Genomic DNA, 21,555 nt, shown 5'->3' with positions numbered 1-21,555 from the left:
AGAAGAGAGAGTGAGAGGAGGTGGGAATAGGACTTGTGTGAGTGGAGAGATTGCTGGCAGTGAGGGTTGGTGGGGGAAAGGGAGGAGGTGAAGTTGAAAAGTGCTTGGGATGAGAGAAGGGGAGAAGAAAGTAATGATGGTGCAATACAGTGTGGAGGTGCTGGTGGTTGGAGAGTATGTGCATTACCATGAGTGCACATTTGTGTAAGTGTGTGTAATAAGTGTGCCAATGGGGCTACTTGGCTTTACATTCTCCCCAGCCACAAGGTGGTGCCAACCCTCACATGCAACATACCGTATTTGCTCTGAAAAAAACCTTGTCTTATAATTGAGCAAATACGGTATTATGGAAGGATGCCTTCACTGCCATCTAGGTTATACTTTTTATTTCTTCTGCAAAATCACTACAGTTCAAAATACAAAACAAATAGTTTTTGTTGAATAGTTTTTGACATTATTTAAAAAATGGGAATCATGGTTAAAAAAATATATGGCGCCTCCACATTTGCTCTCTGCCTTTTATGCCATTCAGCTTACCCCGGCAGTGATCACCAAACCCTATTACTTTAGCCTCTGGGATGGTGATCTGGGTCTCCTTCTCCTTGGAGGAATGGGAGAGGATGCTTATGATCGTACACAAGAGAACCGTCTCTAGCAGAGTGCAGGAAACTCTCTTCAAAATAGTTCCCGAATTGCTGGTGCTGTAACTCCCATCCTGGCTCCCTCTTCCACATCTGGTGGGAATGCCCTGCTGTCAAGCCCTTCTGGGACAAGGTGGCTGACATTATTCGGGAGGTGGCTGACCCAACATTCACTGCTACCCCGGCATCTGTGCTCCTACACTACAATTCGGTTCCGTACCACGCCTATAAGGGTTCCATAAAGTTCCACTTGATCAATGCTGCGCTCACCACCCTTCCTAGATCCTGGAAGTCCGCCAGTCCCCCCTCTATGTCTGCCTGGTTCCACCGCGTAGAATTTATTTACCAGATGGAGGGCCTTTCAGGCACCGCTAAGGGCCTAGACCATATGGTGGAGCTTAGGTGGTTCCACTGGCGCTCCTATGTCTCCTCTCTAGATGAATGCCCAGACACCCCTCTGATATGAGCCCTCGGGTGTTCCTCACCTTCACATCGGGTCTCTGCTCTCAATCCATTCTGGATTTCTTTTTTGTTACCTGCCACACATTGTTCGGTTTTATTTGTTCTGCCTTAGTACCTGTCGTACCCCTGACCTATGACTAGGCAGTGTTCGTGCCAGGTCTTCGCCTCACTGGATGCTCCTCGTCATCTCTGGGTACTATATTTGCCATTGTTTTTGTCAATGGTTGCTCTGTGCTTCTATTTCTCTTATACATGTACTATGATGCACACGTTACCTGATACTGTTCGTCCAGTGTGGATATTTGTCATCCTGAACCCTGCTGTAACAGTTTCTCTGTATTTGTGCGGACGGTTGCTTTTCTTACCATTGTGCCTCATGCCTTACTGTGATATTGTGCTTTGTCATGTTTTCCTTGCAATAAACGGAGAATTGAAAAAAAATAAATATATATATATATATATATATATATATGGCAAAAATTTACCAAAAAAGCTCTGGTATTTAGGCTACGATAAACCTTGATGTCCTGAGGGGGCTATAATAGACTTTTCTAAATCCAGAATGACAATATTTACCACACTTTAGTAAAAAAAAATAATAATGAAATTTGTTCTCCGTGTAAATATAAATACAAATGCAACCATCTTACTACTTTCTTTTTTCTCAAGACTTGCAAGACTTTACCCTTTCTATTCCCATACCTCTTACCTTTTTTATTTATTGCTACCATCTGAATGGAAGTTGATCCAGGATACTTTTGTAATGCTGAGTAAAGGAGAAAGGAAGAGGCAATTTGGTTGCTATACTGGTTTTGCTTCCTTTTTAAAGCAAACAGCAGACGTTACTAACGGGACTAGTACCTATACTAGTACAGGATCACAAGTATTTGCCCAGTATGTGTATACAACATCAAATGCAACAATAGAAAAGTAAATTAACATACATTATCACTGAAAGCTGAGCTTCAAGCGACCAGTTAATCATGAGCCAGAGCTTAATCAATGGTTTTCCTGTGAGAACAAAGAGCTCTTGTTCTCCACTGTCCTCTTGTTCACTAGCACACTATATGCTAATTACACATCCAAGGAACATTATCAATTACCTTTTTACATTCTGGTCTCCATCACATTTAACCTTTAACTCTTTTAGTAGCAGTACCCTAAAGACTGTATTGTTTTACCATTTTTACCATATGTTGGTTTAATCAAGACTCCCCACACAAATTAGGCATTCTTTTCTCAAGTAGGGCTTTCTTTTGAAACACACAAAACATAATTATCAGTGCTAATACATAAAAACCCAATTCTCAAGTAGAAAAAACAATATTGTGTTTGTTGTTATTTCGCTTAGAATTTCTCATACACAGTAGGTGCCACCTTTGTACAATGGCCCAATTGATGTTTGGCACGTTCTCTGATGACAGCAATACTGCTTATACTGCACATCTATTCCTTATATATTATCCTATAGTCTATTATTTTGAATACCACTGGCTTAAGGGGTTTGGGGGTAGTGAAGTTTTTAAAAATATTTTTTTACTTGTAGTGTTGGTATAAAACAGGGGCGTCCAACATGCGGCCCGCGTGACCTCGAGGTGCAGCCCGCGGGAGATCGGCAGCCAGGATCACAAGCCCTGCCGCTTACTTGTGGGAGGGTCTATTCTCTGCTCCAGTCCTGACTCCTCTGTGAGGAGAACGAGGGAGGCCGCGCCCCCTGCTGAAGGCTGTGAGCGGCATCGAGAGCTGTAGTAGGTAAGGGGGTGGGGGCGGTTGTTTGAATGAGAATGCCTGTGAGGGAATGAATGTGTGAATGAATGAGTATATGAATGAATGAGTGATAGCATGGATGTGTAAGTGCTGGAACCTAGGCATGATGGGACTGTGATTGCTGTTAGCAATCACACTCCTATCATGCTAAGTCAGCCAGTACATGCTGAAACCTGGCTAGCTGCCCCCCTTGTGTATTGATGCTGCCAGCAGTATGGGGTCTGCACTTACAGCCACCCTGTTCCAGCATGTACTGGCTGACTTGGCATGATAGGAGTGTGATTGCTAACAGCAATCTGCTAAGAGCAATCACCGTCCCATCATCAGGTTCCAGCATTTACTGGTTGCCTGGGTATAAAAAGAGTGTTTGCTGTTAGCAATCACACTCCTATCATGCCAAGTCAGCCAGTACATGCTGAAACCTGGCTAGCTGCCCCCCTTGTGTATTGATGCTGCCAGCAGTATGGGGTCTGCACTTACAGCCACCCTGTACCAGCATGTACTGGCTGACTTGGCATGAAAAGAGTGTGATTGCTAACAGCAATCTGCTAACAGCAATCACAGTCCCATCATGCCTAGGTTCCAGCATTTACTGGTTGCCTGGGTATGAAAAGAGTGTGTTTGCTGTTAGCAATCACACTCCTATCATGCCAAGTCATATTGTTGATTTTTTTTTGTCCAATTGTGGTGTGTTACTTTTAATAAAAGTGTGGTTACACACTTACACACTAAAATTGGACAAAAATTACTGGTACAGCCAAGCCAACCAGTACATACTGGAATCTGGGTATGCCTGAGATTGCTGTTAACAATCATAATATATAATTTTTTTTGTACAATTTTGGTGTGTAACTTACTTTTATTAAAAGTATGTGGGGGGGGTCATTTTCAGTGAACCCTGAATTTTCGGTTTTGGTCCAAAATTTTCATTTTGGTGTATCCCTAAAATAAATAGAACTATTTGATTTTAACTTATCCAGAATCCTGAATTTGTAGTCACAAAACTTTCTAGACCCAGAAATCAGTGAGAGGAAAAGTAAAGGTTTTGTGTCATTTACTTTATTTTAATCTGCATATCTTATTAAAGGCCATATTTTCACGCAGTGAAAAATGAGTGCGGCCCGCACACGTATACAATTCTGATGAAGTGGCCCACTGTTGAAAAAACTTGGAGACCCCTGGTATAAAAGGATGTAGAGGCAATTTTTAAAAGAAAAAAAAAACATTTTTCTAGTGTTAGATGGCACTGAGTTCCCTAAATGTATTTGGTTTTATATATATATATATTTATATATAGTATATATATATATATATACTATTTTACATTTCTTGGAAGAGGGGTAATTTCTACTTTATTTTCATTCACTCATATATGTGTGCTGTTTTCTGTTGTCCATCAACTAGATGTTAATAGTCATTAAACTGGTAAAAGTAATTTGAATTTGCCAACATTTGCATACAAATTCATACATTTTCTGCTGATAGACATGGTTTTAAGTCCCTATGTATGACTAGTGAGCCTCTTTCCTTTCACAAAAACAAGCAATGTTGTATGTCATGTTCTTTTGCCTGAGCTACTCATCATTTTGCAGTAGTTCCACTCCCACTGGCTACTGTCTAAGGGAGGGTTAAAGGATTATTTTATCATTAAATAAAACTGCAGCCAAGAAATTATTAATTTATCACCAAAAACTAGTAAAAAGATCAATGATCCAAGACAAACTTTAAGCATTTAAACATTACAATAAACAAGGGAACAATATAAAATTAGTTTTTGGTTTAATGTTAATAGCATACCGTAAAATAAGCAGGAATCCAGCTTATGTCCAAAACCTGTGAAAACTAGACTTGTGCATTCAGATTAATACAAACTTTTTTTTTTTTTCTCCAATTTTGCATAACTTGTGCATTCATAAGTATCTTCGAAAACGAGGTAAGTCCTCCAAAAAAAATTTGAAACTTCTGAATATTAGTTATGATTTGTTCATTCATTTTTCCGTTTTGGCTGTCATTTAATAGGAAAAGTGGAAAGGGACTGTGTCTAAGAGAGTTTAGAATACGTGGTTGATAGCTAGATGTAGCCCAAGCAATTGTGGCATAAAATGGAGGGACAGTCTCCTTGATTATGGCTGTGATTAATGGTTCCAATAACCTGTTCTTTACTTTTTTTAGTCCGGCCAATCAGAATTTACAAGGGGAAGAGACAATCATAGACATATATATGCTTGTTGATGCCATTTTAACTCACTAGCAATCAGATGAGAGTTAGTGTCAGATTCTAACAGCTGAGACTGGCGTTAATTTCCATACCTGGGAACTTCTTCACTCCAGCTACCCGGGGCTTTCCCTTGCGGGACGCAGCCAGGACTGCCCACTGATGTCTGTGGGCAGTCCTGTGACGTGGGTGGGCAGTCCTGCTGACATCACTGGGAGTTCCCTCTGACATCTGTGGGAGTTCCCGTTGACGTCGGAGGCGTTCCTGCTGATGTCAGCGGGAAACACTTCCATTTAAAGATCTCGCTCCCGCAACCCAGAGGATTCGGGTGTTGACCCAGAGAAGCGGTGCTTCACCCAGATATCTCTGTGTCAAACCTACTGGGACTGCAGCAGAAGCGTTTTAAAAATGTATTAATTGGGTAAACTGTGACGAGAACTACCCTGGGCTGGAAATAGGGGGATCCAGGTTTATGCTTGGGATTTGTGGGTGCCACAGTAAACCCCTGAGACTGAGGACATGTGGGGGTTGGTTTGAGTTTGGGGGGGCTGTGGCAGATTCATGGGGGAGCTTTCTCAGCTTTCCAGTGCCCTTTTATATCTAAGTCACCCTGTGCATATTGGGGCACAGGGTGACTTGAAAACCCAGTTTGGTCTACCTAACCCAAACTTCTACAAACCCACCCGCCATGAGGCTCCATGCGCCTGACCAGGACAAACCTAGGAACTCGGTGGAACTACCGAGCGTATAGGACCTTTGCCACAACCCACTGGAACTTTAAAGAGATGTTGCTCGTGGCCCCATCACCCGATTAGGACAATATTTTGACAGGAGACAGTGGGGACAGGATAGACCTTAAGGAGTACCCAGGATAACATGTTTAATGCTCCCCAGACAGGATATCTACAAGGGGTCCCAGGGTTAGGCGCCAGAGGCTAATTGGATTACAAAAAGTCTATTGCATACTATCCTGAGCTAATGGGAGGACCAGATGGGGAACAGTGTTATGTTTATGTTTTCTGTGAATAAATATCTATGTGCTCCTAATAAAAGAGTGTGTTTTTTCTTGGCTAGTGACTAAGGGAATTGAGCAATGATAATTGCTCCTGCTTCACTCTATTCGTCGGTGGATTATACTGTTTCTGGCTGGTTGAGTTCCTGAGTGTCGAGCTGTGCTAAGGAAGCACGGTTTAGCGGTAGTATCCGTCACATAAACCATTTGAGAACCACTACACCTTGCCCTCTGGTGGTGTAGTGTGTTTTCTTGCTACCTTGCTCCTGTGTTTGACCCTGCCTATCCTGAACTCCAGATTCCTGACCTTGGCTTGTTTTACAGCTTTCCCTGCTTAAGACCTGTTAAGCTCTATCCTGGATCCTTAGAGTTAGTCACTGGTCTTGGAAGATAAAAAAAGTTGCACAGCCACTCAAATACAAAAGGTTTAACGGAGTAACTGAGCCCCCTCACTGTTCAGATTGTCTAAGCCCCTGTCTTCTAAGCTTGGGGCTCCTTTCTAGGTGATTCAGGGCTGAAGAATTTCCACGGTGAGTACTCATTCAGTGACGCAGTCTTGACAGGCCCCTTGTAGCCTTCCTATTCGGTAACATACACACTGGCACTTATTTTACACATACTGTACATATACAGTCATTCTACAAACATGGGTAAACTAACACACACTCAAACACACATTTACACACTTATGTTAACAGACACATTTACACACATACACTGATGCTAATGCACATGCACGCTTACACACTCATGTTAACACATTTACACATACACACGCGTTTTTTTCAGAACAAGAAGGGCTTTCTTTAGATGACATTGTTTTGATTGTATCATATTATTTACTATTAAAAAAAGTATAAAATATGGTGAAAAATTTAGAAAAAAATGACTGTTTCTAACTTTTAGTTGAAAAATCTTTTACTCATCTATAAAAGGTAATAAAAAAACCTGCTAAATAGATTCTACTATTTGTCCTGAGTTTAGAAATACCCAATGTTTTTATGTTTTTTTGCTTTTTTCTGCATGTTATGGAGCAATAAGTACAGGTAGCGTTTTGCTATTTCAAAGCCATTTTTTCCAAATCTGGTAATTCTTCCCCCATGTGCCATTTCGGGTATCTTTGAAGCCGGCCAATGCAATTTACCCCATCAAATCATATATTTTTGAAAACTAGACAGCCCAGGGTATTCCAAATGCTGGTATTTTAACCCTTTCCAAGCACTTATTCTACCATCAGCCTTTGTCAAACTTTATGGTAGTAATTTTTTGGGATTTGTTTTTTCACACACATTTTACTTTAGGTATGAATAAACAGGTTCTGGTATATGTCACTATCAAAAAACACCCCAATATGTGTTTTTTTGCCTTTTTTTTTTAATTTTTTTTAATTTTTTTTCAACTTGAAGGTTCCCCTGATAGTGACATCAGTGGGAAATTATTTTTACATTTTACTGTTTTTTTACAATTTTTTTTCTAATTATTATTAATTTTATTTTATTTTTAATTTATTTTTTCTAATCACACTGTGATTAGAAAGCTGAGCTCCATTGACTTGCATGGTTGAATGCAGTACCTATATTGTTCTCTAGAGTTCTCTAGAGGGTCTGGAGACCGTCTAGCGAACTTTTTAGACTTTATTGTTTTTCTTTATTGAATTTTCCCGGTCCGCCGCCATCTTGCTGATGGCGAAGATCACCGGCAGCTGCGGCTGTGACCGCTCTCCGCTCTCTCGTTGATCGCCTCCTAAACGCTTTTAAAACGGGCGTCCGCCGCCATACAAAGTATGGCGGATGTTGACGCCCCGGGGAGGGGCAGAGATGGCCCCTTTGTGCCGATAATGGCGTTGCTGAATGCCTCGAGGTCGAGGCATTACAGCAACACCGTTTCGGTGCAGAAAGCGAAAATGAAAAACCGGTCCTGGCACGTCATTTGTCGTTATCGACTTGAATTTCCGTGACGTGCCCGGACCGGCAATTGTCATCAAGGGGTTAAACACGGTGCTCCAAGGGTATGCAAACCTACAGTTGAATATGAATCCCATAAGAAATAAAAGCAATGTGTTTATATTTTCTTTAAACACGGTGCTCCAAGGGTATGCAAAATTCTGATCACCCTTGGAATATATACCGTATTTTCCGGCGTATAAGAAGGACGACTTTTGAACCCGAGAAAATCTTCTCAAAAGTCGGGGGTCGTCTTATACACCGGGTATACTTACTTACCGAGCCAGACTGGAGAATCACGAATCTCTAGGGGAGAGGCGAGCGGAGAAGCCGCCTCCCCTGGGCCAGTCTTCAGGGCCACGCCGAGGTAGGTGCAAGATCGTGATCTCCCCAACGCAGACGTTCACCGGCAGCGGCGATGCGCGTAAACCCCCGCTGCCGGCACGTCTGCTCGGTGTGCTTTAACAATCCACATTGTGGTAAGCTTTAACAATCCTCCTTACCAGTGCAGAACGGTATACAACTTCCGGTGCCGGAAGTTGTATACAGTTCTGCGTAGAATAGATGTCCCCTGTCAGCCCCGCAAGACACCCAGGACTCCGGGAGTCTGCACTGGTAAGTCTAGGGGAGGAGGGCACATCTCGGGGGGGACACAGAGTGGCAGCATATCTCGGGGGGGACAAAGAGTGGCAGCATATTTCGGGGGGGACACAGAGTGGCAGCATATCTCGGGGGACACACACACAGAGTGGCAGCATATCTCGGGGGGGCACACACAGAGTGGCAGTGTGTGTAAAGGCAGGGGTGTGTGGTGAGGGCAGTGTATAAATGTGTATGTATGGACAGGCGTATGTTAAGGGTAGTGTATGTGTATATGTGTGTTTGTAAGCTGGTGTGTACGTATGTTAGGGAGAGCTGACCCACCGAATCCAAGCAGGCTTTGTATAGAACAACCAGCCAATCACCGGTAAGGTACAGTGCTTGCCGTGATTGGCTGGTTGTTGTATACTGGGTAGAGGCAGGGGCGTACCTAGAGTATTTGGCACCTGGGGCGGATCCTGTATGTGGCACCCCCCCCCACACACACACACACACTTTAAAACTGCATAGCTTCTACCATTATATACCGGCGCAGACACTGAAGGTGGTACAGCATAACACTTACTGTTATCATTATATACTGAGGCAGACATTGACGGTGGTACAGCATAACACTTATCACTATATACTGAGGCAGAAATTGACGGTGGTACAGCATAACACCTATCACTATATACTGAGGCAGACATTGACGGTTGTACAGCATAACACCTACCACTATATACTGAGGCAGACAATGACGGTGGTACAACATAAGACCTATCACTATATACTGAGGCACACATTGACGGTGGTACAGCGTAATCCCTATCACTATACATTGAGCCAGACATTGACAATAGTGCAGCATAACTCCTATCACTATATACTAAGCCAAACATTGATGTGGTGTAGGCCTACCACTTCATTAGTAGTAGGGATGCACCGAAACGAATTCTGGACTGAAACCGAAAATGCAGCATTTACCTAGCCGAAACCGAATATGACCCCCCCCCACACCATAAAAAAAAATCTAACACTTTCATTTCAAGTAAGTAACACACCAAAATAGGACAAAACAATTAAATAACAATATTAATATATATATATATATATATATATCTATATATATGATTGTTAACAGCAATCACATTTCTATCATGCCCAGGCATACCCAGATTCCAGGATGTACTCGCAGACTTGGCATGATAGGAGTATGATTGCCCTATCTACCCCTTCTCACTCCCTTTTGTCCTACCTACCCCTTCTCACTCCCTTCTCCCTATCTACCCCCTATCCCCCCGTCTCACTCCCTCCTCCCTATCTACCCCCTCCTAACTATCTACCCTCTCCCACTTTGAAGTTCACTTACCTTTCAGGAGTCCTGCAGTGGGGGTGCAAGGCCTCTGTCTCCCAGCATAATTATATAATGAAAAATACATTGGAAATGGTACAGCATAACACCCATCACTCTCACACACTTACCAATCCACACACACACCAATCCACACATATACCAATCCACACATATACCAATCCACACACATACCAATCCACACACATACCAATCCACACACATACCAATCCACACACATACACCAATCCAGACATATACCAATCCAGACATATACTAATCCACACATACCAATCCACACATACCAATCCACACATATACTAATCCACACATACCAATCCACACATATACCAATTCAGTTCTTCTGTCTTCTTCCGGTTCAGTGGGCGCGGCTTCAGTGTTGTGCGCCGGGATCTGACAACAAATCCCGGCGCACAGCAGCTGTTGCCGCGCGGATCGCAAGGGAGCGATATCGGAGGTCTTTAACAGACCTCCGGGCCCCGGCTCCCTTGAGTGATTTTAAGCTGGGTTCAAGGGTTGAACCTGGCTTAAAATCACTCAAGGGAGCCGGAGGTCTGCTAAAGACCCCCGATACCGCTCCCTTGGGAGCCTGCTCCTCCAGCGGCGGACATTACTGTCCGTCTCTGGAGGGGTGCCGGGTAGTTAGCACCCCCCTGATGAGCGGCACCCGGTGCGGACCGCCCCCCGCTAGGTACGCTACTGGGCAGAGGGGTAGTCTTATACGGCGAGTATAGCCCAAACTCTATATTTTAACTGCAAAAGTTGGGGGTCGTCTTATACGCCCAGTCGTCTTATACGCCGGAAACTACGGTATATATATATATTCCAGAGAACATGTCCATAATACATTCTGGTGAGGTAATTTAAATAGGCGGGAACACAGGGCTGCAGTACCCAGTACTATAGTGGTCAAAAGCATTAACAACATGCCGTAAGTATTATTTTGTAGGCATGACTTAAATGTAGATCTCTGTAAGCTGAGTTTGTGTAAAATGAGGAGTGTCTGTACTTTTAAAAGTGATAGCTGTTAGCCAGATGCCCAAACCATGTGTCTGTATTCCTAAAGGAGATCCAGTTCTGCAACAAGACACAGCATTGTTCCAGCACTTGTACTTTATGTGCCAGTCTGCAGCCTATTCTGATATTACTATGGTGATCCATCCAGCACAAAGTGTTGCCAAATTAACCTAATTAATTAATGAAGTATTTAAGCTATTCAGAAAATAGTGAATATGATAAGCAGCTACTTTCACCAGAACGAAAGAATATAAAGAGCATTAATGGAGTAAATGGGGCCTCCCTGACAACTCCCCCACTTCCCTTTGATGTGTCCCTCTTGGGACAAGAATGTGCCCCCTCCCCCACTGGTGTAGAAGGACTCAGACATTTCCTGCTGCTCCCTGTAATGGGGCTCTGTGAGCATCATATGGGCAGAGAAACAAAGGTCCTTTCTTCACCTCACCCCCTCCTCCTCACACACACAGCCATTGTTCATTGTTTTCCTGCTGGGCCTTTTGTTAATTGTTTGCTGGACACATACCCAGACATTCACTGATTCACTAATATATTCTTCTAGACTCAGAGGGAAAAAAACTCATTCAGTATTTATATATATATATATATATATATATATATATATATATATATATATATATATATATATATATATATATATATATACAAAATATTTGCAATAAAAAAATATCTTTTGTAAACACTTAAATAATTTTTACCGCTCTATTATGGACATGCATTGTTATTTACTTTGATTATTGTGTTTGTCCATAAATGCAGGGGTTGGGCCTGACATTGACAAAGTTTATTCTTAAAGCGCGCATATTGCCAGGTTTGTTGTGTGGTGTGTGTTGTGATGAATGGTGGCTAGAGATACACACGTACACACAGCAGGGGGCGGGCAGGAAACTGCTATTACATCCCAGGAGAGACACTCACACCCACAGGATCGGAGATCCAGAGAGGGAATAGGACGGACTTAGCGAAGGGAAACCGGGAAGAAGAAAAGAGACATACACGGGTTAGCCGAGGGAGGTACTTGTCCTTACAGAGACCTCTTACGACAGCACACAATTGGCGAGAGAGAGTCTCCCAGTGACTACGGATTTGTGGTCAAAGAGTGTCCCACTGACCAAAGGAAGAGTCCATGCTGGAGACATCCTGGTCCTAAAGAGCAGTGAGTATGGCTAATATACACCCAGCAGCAGGCTGGCAGTATGAATGCATTTTAAATTGGCTTTTTTTTTTTTCTATTTCTCTGGCGAGTAAACACGACTTGCTCCCCTTTCGCTTTATTATACACCGATTGGATGCACACAGCACGTGTTGGGAGTTCATCAATAACCAGCACTTATATATTGATATTATTGTTTGGAAATTATTGATGCTCTCATAGCCTTTGACATGTAGCCTTCCTAAGCTGACCTAGCTCTAATTTCCGCGGGATCTAATTAACTCGATGTGGGTATATTTGGTATCTGTGTGCTTATGTATCACTGTGTGCTCACTACTTATTGGGGAAAATAAATGGAAGGTGGGATCGTGTTTATTTCATTCAGTACCTTTCCGTAGGTTCTGTAAGGGAACCGAAACTTTGAAGCACCTTACTTCATGTTCACATTAAGTTGTGACTCATTGCTTCATACTAACATACATAAACATGTGTATTCATAGAGCTATACATGTAATTCATAAACATACAATAGCCAACTTAAAAGGAAACCTGTCGCCATCACAGCATTTAGCAGCAGTAAATTTATTTATGGGCAGTATATAGTTTGCGCTTCTTTGTCAGTATAATTGTTTTGAAGATGTTTAGTTTAAAAGTTCACATGCCTGTTTCTTTTTAAAAGGGTATTACTTATCATGTGTGAAAAACACAACAATGGTTTAATGGTTTTAGGATTTTGGAAAAGAGACACTGGTAGAAAGGCACCAGTGTTACTTTTTTCATTGTTTGTTTTGTTATTGTGTGTGCCTGGTTGTTGTGATGTATAAATGACGTACATAACCTCATTAGTGAGGTTATGTATTAAAAGTGATTCTGGTGCCAGTGAGCAAGAACAGGGCCATCTCTTGTCGTGTTGATAGAAGAAGTTTTAAGAATTTTTGCCAGAATCTCTGTATACATTACCACCAAAGTGGAACCACTCACAGATGCCACCCTTATTCCAGGGTTTGTTGTCTGCACCTCTGAACCCTAAAGGGGAACAGTTGGTGTCACAGCCTTTACCATCGCATACTGCAAAGGACTGATTAAGGTCTTTGCATCAGGAAAAATGGGCAGTCAAGAAGGACCAAATGCTACCTATAGTATATTTAGTTAAAAGGCCTCATGGAGACAGATCCATGGCTCAGAATGGCAGGGCTAGTATTACCTAATTTATTTTCTGTCCTGAAAGGGGAACTGTGACTAATGCCCAACTCCCACCAAATGTTTTCTTAGTAGTATCAGATTAAATACAAATAATGGAAGTCTAAGGAGGAACATACTTCATTGTCATTGTTGTGAAGACTCAGCTTAGCATGGTGATTGAGATGGGAAAGTCATATCCCATACAATGATAACCTACAAGATCTGTACATAAAGGAAGTTTATTGGAGAAAAATACATTGCTATACTGCTATAATGCTCAAAGAAAAATACTTCCTTTTTCACAGAATACTTTACTATGGTATATACATAATGTGGATTTTTATTACACATACCCTCACACATTGACACACACATGAAAAAAAATCTAGAAAAATTTAGCACTTAAAAATGTTTTCATTATTATTGACGGCCTCCATAATTTTTGTTTGCTGCACTCCTATACATACATTCACCCGTTTTGTGTGTAATTATCTGCCTCTGTGTGTATGTATATATATATGTGTGTGTGTGTGTGTGTGTGTATATATATATATATATATATATATATATATATATATCTATCTAGCATCTGGTAGATTTTCTAACATGTCCGTATAGCTTCCTGCATCTCTGTGAAGGTATATGTAAATCTGTATCATCGTGCTGGTATATGGCAGGAATACCAAAAGAAAAAATGAGCCGTATTCATTGATAGAGGCGTTATTTAGATGTTTACACTAAAAATAATAATAAAAATGATGAATGTTACCTAACTAGAGACACTTAAAAAACTGACAGTAAGTAGGTCAGTAGGGTTGTTTCCCCGTCAGTAAATATTTAAGTTAAATGACATGTAGCAGTTTCCCAACACTCATATGACTTGCGTGTGTATTTCTGTGTGTAATTCTGGGTGGTGTTATTTTTGTTACATTGGTATGTTTGCTCTGATTGACATACTCTGATAATAGTTGCTGGATGGTAATTGCGTATAGCGCCACAATTGAGCTTACTTTAAGGCACATTCCAACATAAAAAAAAAAAAATCTACCAGGTAAACCGGGTCTCATAATGGAATGAAAACTGGTCTGATAATGGTCATAAAAGTATCCATGCCAGGACACCAGCATGAATAAACAGTCATGCAGCATAGTAGTGAAAGAAAAAAATAATTATCTGCCAGTTCTTATGTGTAGCAGTACATGGCAAAAGCATTGTTGTGGAATAAATTAATATTATGTGTGCAATTTTTATAGTGATTTTGACTTGATATCTGCAAGTATTTTACATTGAGCTGATAATTAACGTGTGTATCACAATCGGGAACTAGGGAACACAGCACTCCTATTCATATTTTTAAATATATTTTAGACTATTTATGATTGGTATAGGGATGTAACTATGTTTATTTTTTTGCAAATAAAAGTTTATTAAGAATAATTATTTGTAACACAACAGTGGAAGAAAGGAATAAGGGGGGGGAATTGATGGGTGGTAGGTAGAATTGACATAATAGTGTATACAAAAATATTATCATAACAATCATAAGGAGCATCTAGATGGCAGTCAACATAGGAAGGTATGTAGGAAGCTGTGAAACTCAAAAAGCATAAAGCCTCTGAATTTTCCAACCCATACCTATGGTCAAGAGAAAAATTTGAATAAAATCAGGGGGGGGGGCAACGCTCTAGGAGGCGTCCAAGCAGTATGTTATTTTTATGCTAATAATATAGAAATTTCATCATTCTCTTTTCTGTCTACTAAAAGACCAGTCTGGTGAAAAGCTACACTGAGAAGCCACAAGGGGAAAAGGCATAGTATGAACTAACTTGCACTGCACCAATAAGTCTGGCAAGGGATAAGTTTGGATTTGTCCCGTGTACACATAGGACAAGCGGGCATGAAGGCAACTCTGCATTGAAGTTAGTGTGTGTGACAACATTATCTTGTTGCTTCGCTATTTAGCCCAGAGGAATATTCTCTACTCTCCTAGGTTTCATGTTTAATAAAGGTTGCAGATATTATGGGTCTGGTTGAATAACAATGCGGCCCACCACTAATATCTCTGCCAAAGTGACCCGCCTATGCATTATATCCTCTCATCAGTTGGTTGTGCCCAGGCCTGTAGTAGAGATTGTAATATCTATATCATATTTAATGTAAATAGGTAAACTTAGCATGTAGCCATCAAAATAGATATTATTATTATTTTTATTATTATTATTTTCTCCAAGAATACATTTAAATACTTTTGTATTTGAGTCCGGGGAAATAATAAAAGCATCTCTTTTTTGCCAATATAAAATGTTTTTCATCCAGCTATATATAATATATTTGAAGTAGATAGAAGGTCTAAATGGTGTTCTGACCATTTTATGTTATTGTAAACAGATTGAAGGAGGACAAGGTTTGCTTTACAGAACAAAGAAAATGAACATGCAAAAAAAAGTCCTTTGATCATCTAGAGGACTGCAGGCTCTGATCTAATTATAGACCCAGTTGCTTGACTCTGTCATGGCTGCTACTTTGACAGATAAAATAATTATAGAAGAAAAGTTAGTTGTTCTCCTTGTTAAAGGAGTCATCTTACAGTTATTACGAGCTCTCTCTGACTCTATAATAATCATCATAATGGCCTTTGGTGTGTTATACTAAGCACCGTGTCATAAGAAACCTCTGTTGCACCCTGTGTTCAATTATTCTCTGTGATGGCCAAAGAATACAGGGCAAACCTATGGGAACATTGTAGAGGGAGTAGTAATCCCACAAACCTTTATGCCTTCTTAAAAGAAAAAAAGGAGCTATCATTTTTATAATTTGTCTCACATTATTCCGCTGTTCAGATTTCAGGGGAATTACACAAGGAAATGAATGCAAAAACAAACATTAATAAACGTTCCTTTTAATGTATTCTTTTTTTTAAAACAAATACATTTGAAAATAAGCAACCAACTGTCTTTCCATAATGCATTTTTATACTCCGTTTACTTAATTATATTTACAGGTGGGCCAACACCTTATGCTGAGTCTTAATTACAGTAAACGTAAAATGTGCTTGTACAGTAAATCTTTGCTGAAATAACTTTTACCAACCAGTACGCCTCTTGCACCTTGAGTGTCGATTCATCACAGCTGTCCAGTGTACTGAAACAAACATTAGCTTTTAATTACCTTACACTTCAGATGTTTTAAAGACAAAGAGTGTGTCCATCTTGGTCTCTGAAAATACACCTGGTTACTCTCATATTCAAAGAAGCAATGACGTTATTAGCCGAGGTAAAGAAACTGAGATCTTTACAAGTTTCTGGATTAAAACCAAAGCCTCACGCGTGGATGACTATCAAAGGAGCAATCTCATGTGTTTAGTTATAAAGCAACCTAGTTTCCATGGGTCATAGTACGGGTAGTCTATGAATAAGCACAAGCAGTAGTGTGATGACACACCGTGTTCAAAGTGTTTGTGCAAAGCCTTAATCCATTATCAACATCTTACTCGTGTCTCTTAGAGATGTTCCAAAGAACTGTCCACGCAGCAGAAGACAGAAGAATGCCTTGCCTAGTAAATAGGGGGAACTGTCCCTTGTTTGTTAAGTTAATTGTTGGGGTTTTTTAGGTTTGAGTAAGCCGTAGTGATGTTTTTTCAGGCGTGCTTGTATTTGTGTATGATTACCTTTTCAATTTATAACATATGATGTTATATAACCAGTCCTGGAGACAGCACTTTTTGTTAACCCCTGTGTTTTGCTCTGTCTTGTTCCATTAATTTATATAATTCTGAATACTATCTACTATCTGCTCATCAGCTATAAAGTCAGTTAGTCTATTCCATTTGTTTTAAATTTGACATAGCATAAAATAGAATCTATTTCCTGTATGTGTGTATATGTATGTATGTGTATATGTGTGTGTGTGTGTGTGTGTGTATATATATATATATATATAATTAGTGCAGATTTTCAAATTTGAACATACATATTACAACCCCATTGCATGTAGCTATCCCATACAAACACTATTAATTTAATTTTAGACTTTAAAATTATTTGCATGATTTTTTTATGTGAAATATGCAATGCCATATGTTTCTTATCCCGACACTAAGTCAAAGTACTGCACTTCCTTTTAACCCACTGAAAATCTCCTGCAATTTAGTAATTAGCAAAACCAACTTAAGAGATCTTTATATAAATAAGGTTTACTGTTGGTGATCAGTTACGATTTCCATTTTGTAAGCCAGGACCCAGTTTGCGCAAAAACATTTATGCATGATTTTAAAAGTACAAGAAGCAAAATGTCATGTTGCACAAAGGCAAGCATCGATGGGTTATTGCCCTAGAAAATGATAAAGACCTTTTGTAGTCTTGTATGTTATTAAACCTAAGAGGAAAGGATAAAATGACAGGTCTGCTAAGGTTTAATTGCATAACATACTAAAGAGTACAATTTTTGTCTAAGCACAACAGCACCTCTTAAATCAATTCACTATTGTCAAAAATGCAACAATAAGAAACCGTGTCTAGCAACAAAAAGTAAACGTTTATAAGCAATGTTTTACAAGATCGTTGCAAAATATATGTAGTTTTATAAAAACAGTCATAATTAAAAATACAAATTTGCTTTGTGGTTTCTTTTGACATTGTGCATTTCTCTTTTATATAAACTTTTTGGCATGTGTATGTTAATTATCTTTAATAACAATTTTACAGCAGCTTTTTGGGGCATTTTACTGGCATGCTGTGGTAAAAGTTAACAGAGTCAATGTTTACACTGTAGAAGTAATGCAGTAGCAAATGCTTTTTTTGTTCCAGAAAAGACAAAACTAATTCATCAAAAAAAATAAAATATTTCTAGAGCGATGTAGCCAAGCGAAATATTGCTTATTTTCATTATTTTGCTAATTATTATTTGGTGCTAGTTTTAGGAAACCGGCAGATTATCATTTTTTATCTTTTGTGTATCTTTAAGTGGAGTGTGGCACTTTTCAGCTTCAAAATGTTGTAGTGATCTAATGATTAAATAATTCCCACTTCAAAGACAGTGGTTACAAATAAGATACTGTACTCAGTTTTGCATAGCTTCAAACTAATTACGGTATTTAAATGGTTTGACTAGAAAACGACTATATATGTCAAAGAAAAAAAAAAAGATAGCATCACTAAAAACTTAGAGACCACCATATGTGTACACAGATCAGGAAAGGATATAAGAGTATGCAAAACTCCTGTGTGATCTTGAATCATGCTTCTCAAAACTCTGATAATAGCAAAATATGTTAACACAGTTGATGTTTGTATGAGATAAGAGCGCTTCTGATGTGGCTTACTGGAAACAGACAAAAAAGGCAGTGCCAGATTAAAAAGTATATTGCTGGCACTAAAGTCACAGGCGTAGAATACATTTACTTCTACACGGATATGCAGGTAATATGCCGTTATAAAAGTGTTACCTCAACTGAGCGAAAGCTTGCAGAACCCAAGTACTATAAGTGTTAGAAACATATATTGGAGTTTCAGTAGAAGTGGTAAACACAAGATTGGTATGTTTAGTTCTGTTTTTGCCATATAATAAGATACTTTGGTAAAAGTGTGTAGTGCTGTGTTCAAAAACCAGAGAGTCAAAGGCTTAGATGTAAGAAGATTTTACTTGGCTGAGAGGATGGTAGATAAGAAGAACAGTCTTCCTGCCGAAGTTGTAAAGGTTAATACAGCAAGGGAATGTAAACATGTATGGGAGAGGCATATAGCTATCCAGAATCAGTGACCAGAGCAAAGGCAGATCAGGAATCTGATCAGACAAGATGGTCCAATTGGTTTTTATCTGCTGTCAAATTTTGTTTCTGTACAGAGTTTTAGTCCTTGGATATCTATTATAGAGTCATAGTCTGATACTAGACGGTAGGAAGCTTTGATATAATGTAAGGAAGTTTTACTAAACTTGGAGGGTAGATAAGTGGAATAGTGTCCCAGCAGAAGTGATACATGTTAATACAGTGAGGGCATTTAAATATGGATGTCATAGCTATAAGGCTATTCTCAATATAAGACAATACTAAGGACCAAATACAGTTTGATGTTTTCACAGCAGAAAAACACTGGCAGACAAAATGGGCTGAACTGTTCTTATCTTCTGTCAAATTCTGTGTTTCTATTGTTCGTTAGTGGGTAGGGCAATAAAGGCATAAGGAGACTGTCTGTGGGTTACTTTGTTTTATATTGGAAAATAAATATCAAACTCCCAAATTTAAAAAAATATATAAAATGCTGTCTCGTTTAAAAATATGCTGCATAGTGCCGTATGGGATTTTCCAATATCAAGGTTACAAATGTCATTGTAATTGTTGTGTAAATGACATTTTCTATGGCACATAAAGATTTATCATTTAGTCTAGGATCAATCATTTCCTTCCTCTGGACTTTTATCCAGGTGTCTTCTGTAACCTCTGTATTTGTACACCTCTATTAACATGCTTGTCTTTGTGACCTTTCTGACCTTGTTGCCTTTGATGCCTGTCTTTCTTTATTCACATACCTATATCTGTTTGCAGTGTCTAATTGAATGGATTCATTGGATACAGAGGAGGAGCTGGTATGCTGCCCTGGGAATTTGCAAGAGGGAAGGTAATTCATATCCTCTCCCTCAGAAATGTGGCTCCCTATCACTTTTGTGGCCAGCTAACTTTGAGCTATACATTTGGCTTGCCCATTATTCCCCTATTCCTCAGGGACATGCATTTCTTATGTGGCATCCATATTTTTCATTCTGCACCCTCCATGCATATGAAAGGGATGCTCCTGGTATATATATATATATATATATATATATTATACATTAAGGTGTGTATATATATATATATATATATATATATATATATATATATATATACCTTAATGTTTGCTACATGGCTCCTTTAAAGGTTTGTGCTACCCTCTTGCTATGCTTTTTTGCCTTCCTCCATCCTATAGTTATTTTATGTGAAGGAGATATGTTCAGTTGAACACATCTCTCTGCGCGAGATGTACTTACTACCTGTCACCTCCATTGCCTATTCAGGACCCTGATCGCATAAGCCCCAAGCATTATTCAACTGATTTCAATGGGAGCTGTTTCCTGCCACTTGTTGGGTACTTCAAGAAGCCAATCAGTGGCAAGAAATGCCGGACCACAAATGAGGACGGAACTTCTAAGCCAGGTCTTATTTTTTCTTTTGAATAATGTGCGTATTAAAGTGTTCACAGAGTACTTTAATATGCACTCTTCTTTAAAGGGGAGGGGGGGGACACAGAACCCCTTTAAGCAAATTGTGTTGGAACTCGAGCCGAGGAAAAAGTGGTTGATATTCAAAAAGTATGACCTTGAGGAAAAAAAACTTTATTTGCTAGGTTTTGTTTATAGTTAGCTCATCTATAGTTTGAATACTTCTCGTCTGATGATACAAGTTGAAATGGATTTTAGTACCTTAGGGGAAACTGTCAGTAGGGCAACTTTTAGCATAAACAAATTAATTCATTAAAACCACATCTCCTTTTTTGATGTACCTGTGTGATTGTTTTGTAAATAGTTTAAAAAAAGTTCACGCCATGGAATCTGAGATCACCAGCAGTCCATGCAAATTCAGAGAACGCTAACTTTAAGATACCTTATTCAAATACAAATAAAGATGTGTTTTAATATATATTGCATATTTAATATCCGCATTGTTGCATGAGTTTATTGAGTGTAAAGAACCGATCCTTTTAAGTGCCATAGAGGTATTCCATATACTACAATGCAATGCGTGTTCTTATGTCACAAAGTCACAGCATTTAAATCTATGCAAAGCAGGCAGAGACTTTATTCTAGATATAATATTGATTAAAAAGTAATGTGCATGTGATTCTCAATGTTTGTGTTTTTTCCTTTTCTTCATGTATGCTTAATATAATTGCAACTTTATCTGTGCTAAAGAAAATTTAGTTTTAGGGCAGTGACAGATTGTGAGGAGCACGCATGTGTATATACTCTGCATATTTATTCTTGTGAACATAAATTCTGCCCAAACGTACATGTATATTTTGCTATGTATTCTCTCTGTGTGTATCTGTCAACATCAGAATATACCAAACACATAAATAATGTGACAAAAGTAGCAGAATTTTTGTGTCACTAGCAACAAACATGCTTTATTTTGCTCTTTCAATATGTTTTTTTCTGGGCT

This window comes from Sceloporus occidentalis, unplaced genomic scaffold (assembly GCF_023333645.1).
Source record: "Sceloporus occidentalis isolate IW3139 unplaced genomic scaffold, rSceOcc1.0.p SCAF_55, whole genome shotgun sequence".
NCBI lineage: Eukaryota > Metazoa > Chordata > Lepidosauria > Squamata > Phrynosomatidae > Sceloporus > Sceloporus occidentalis.
The sequence above is the reverse complement of the archived record's forward strand: the minus strand, read 5'-3'. Positions refer to the sequence as shown.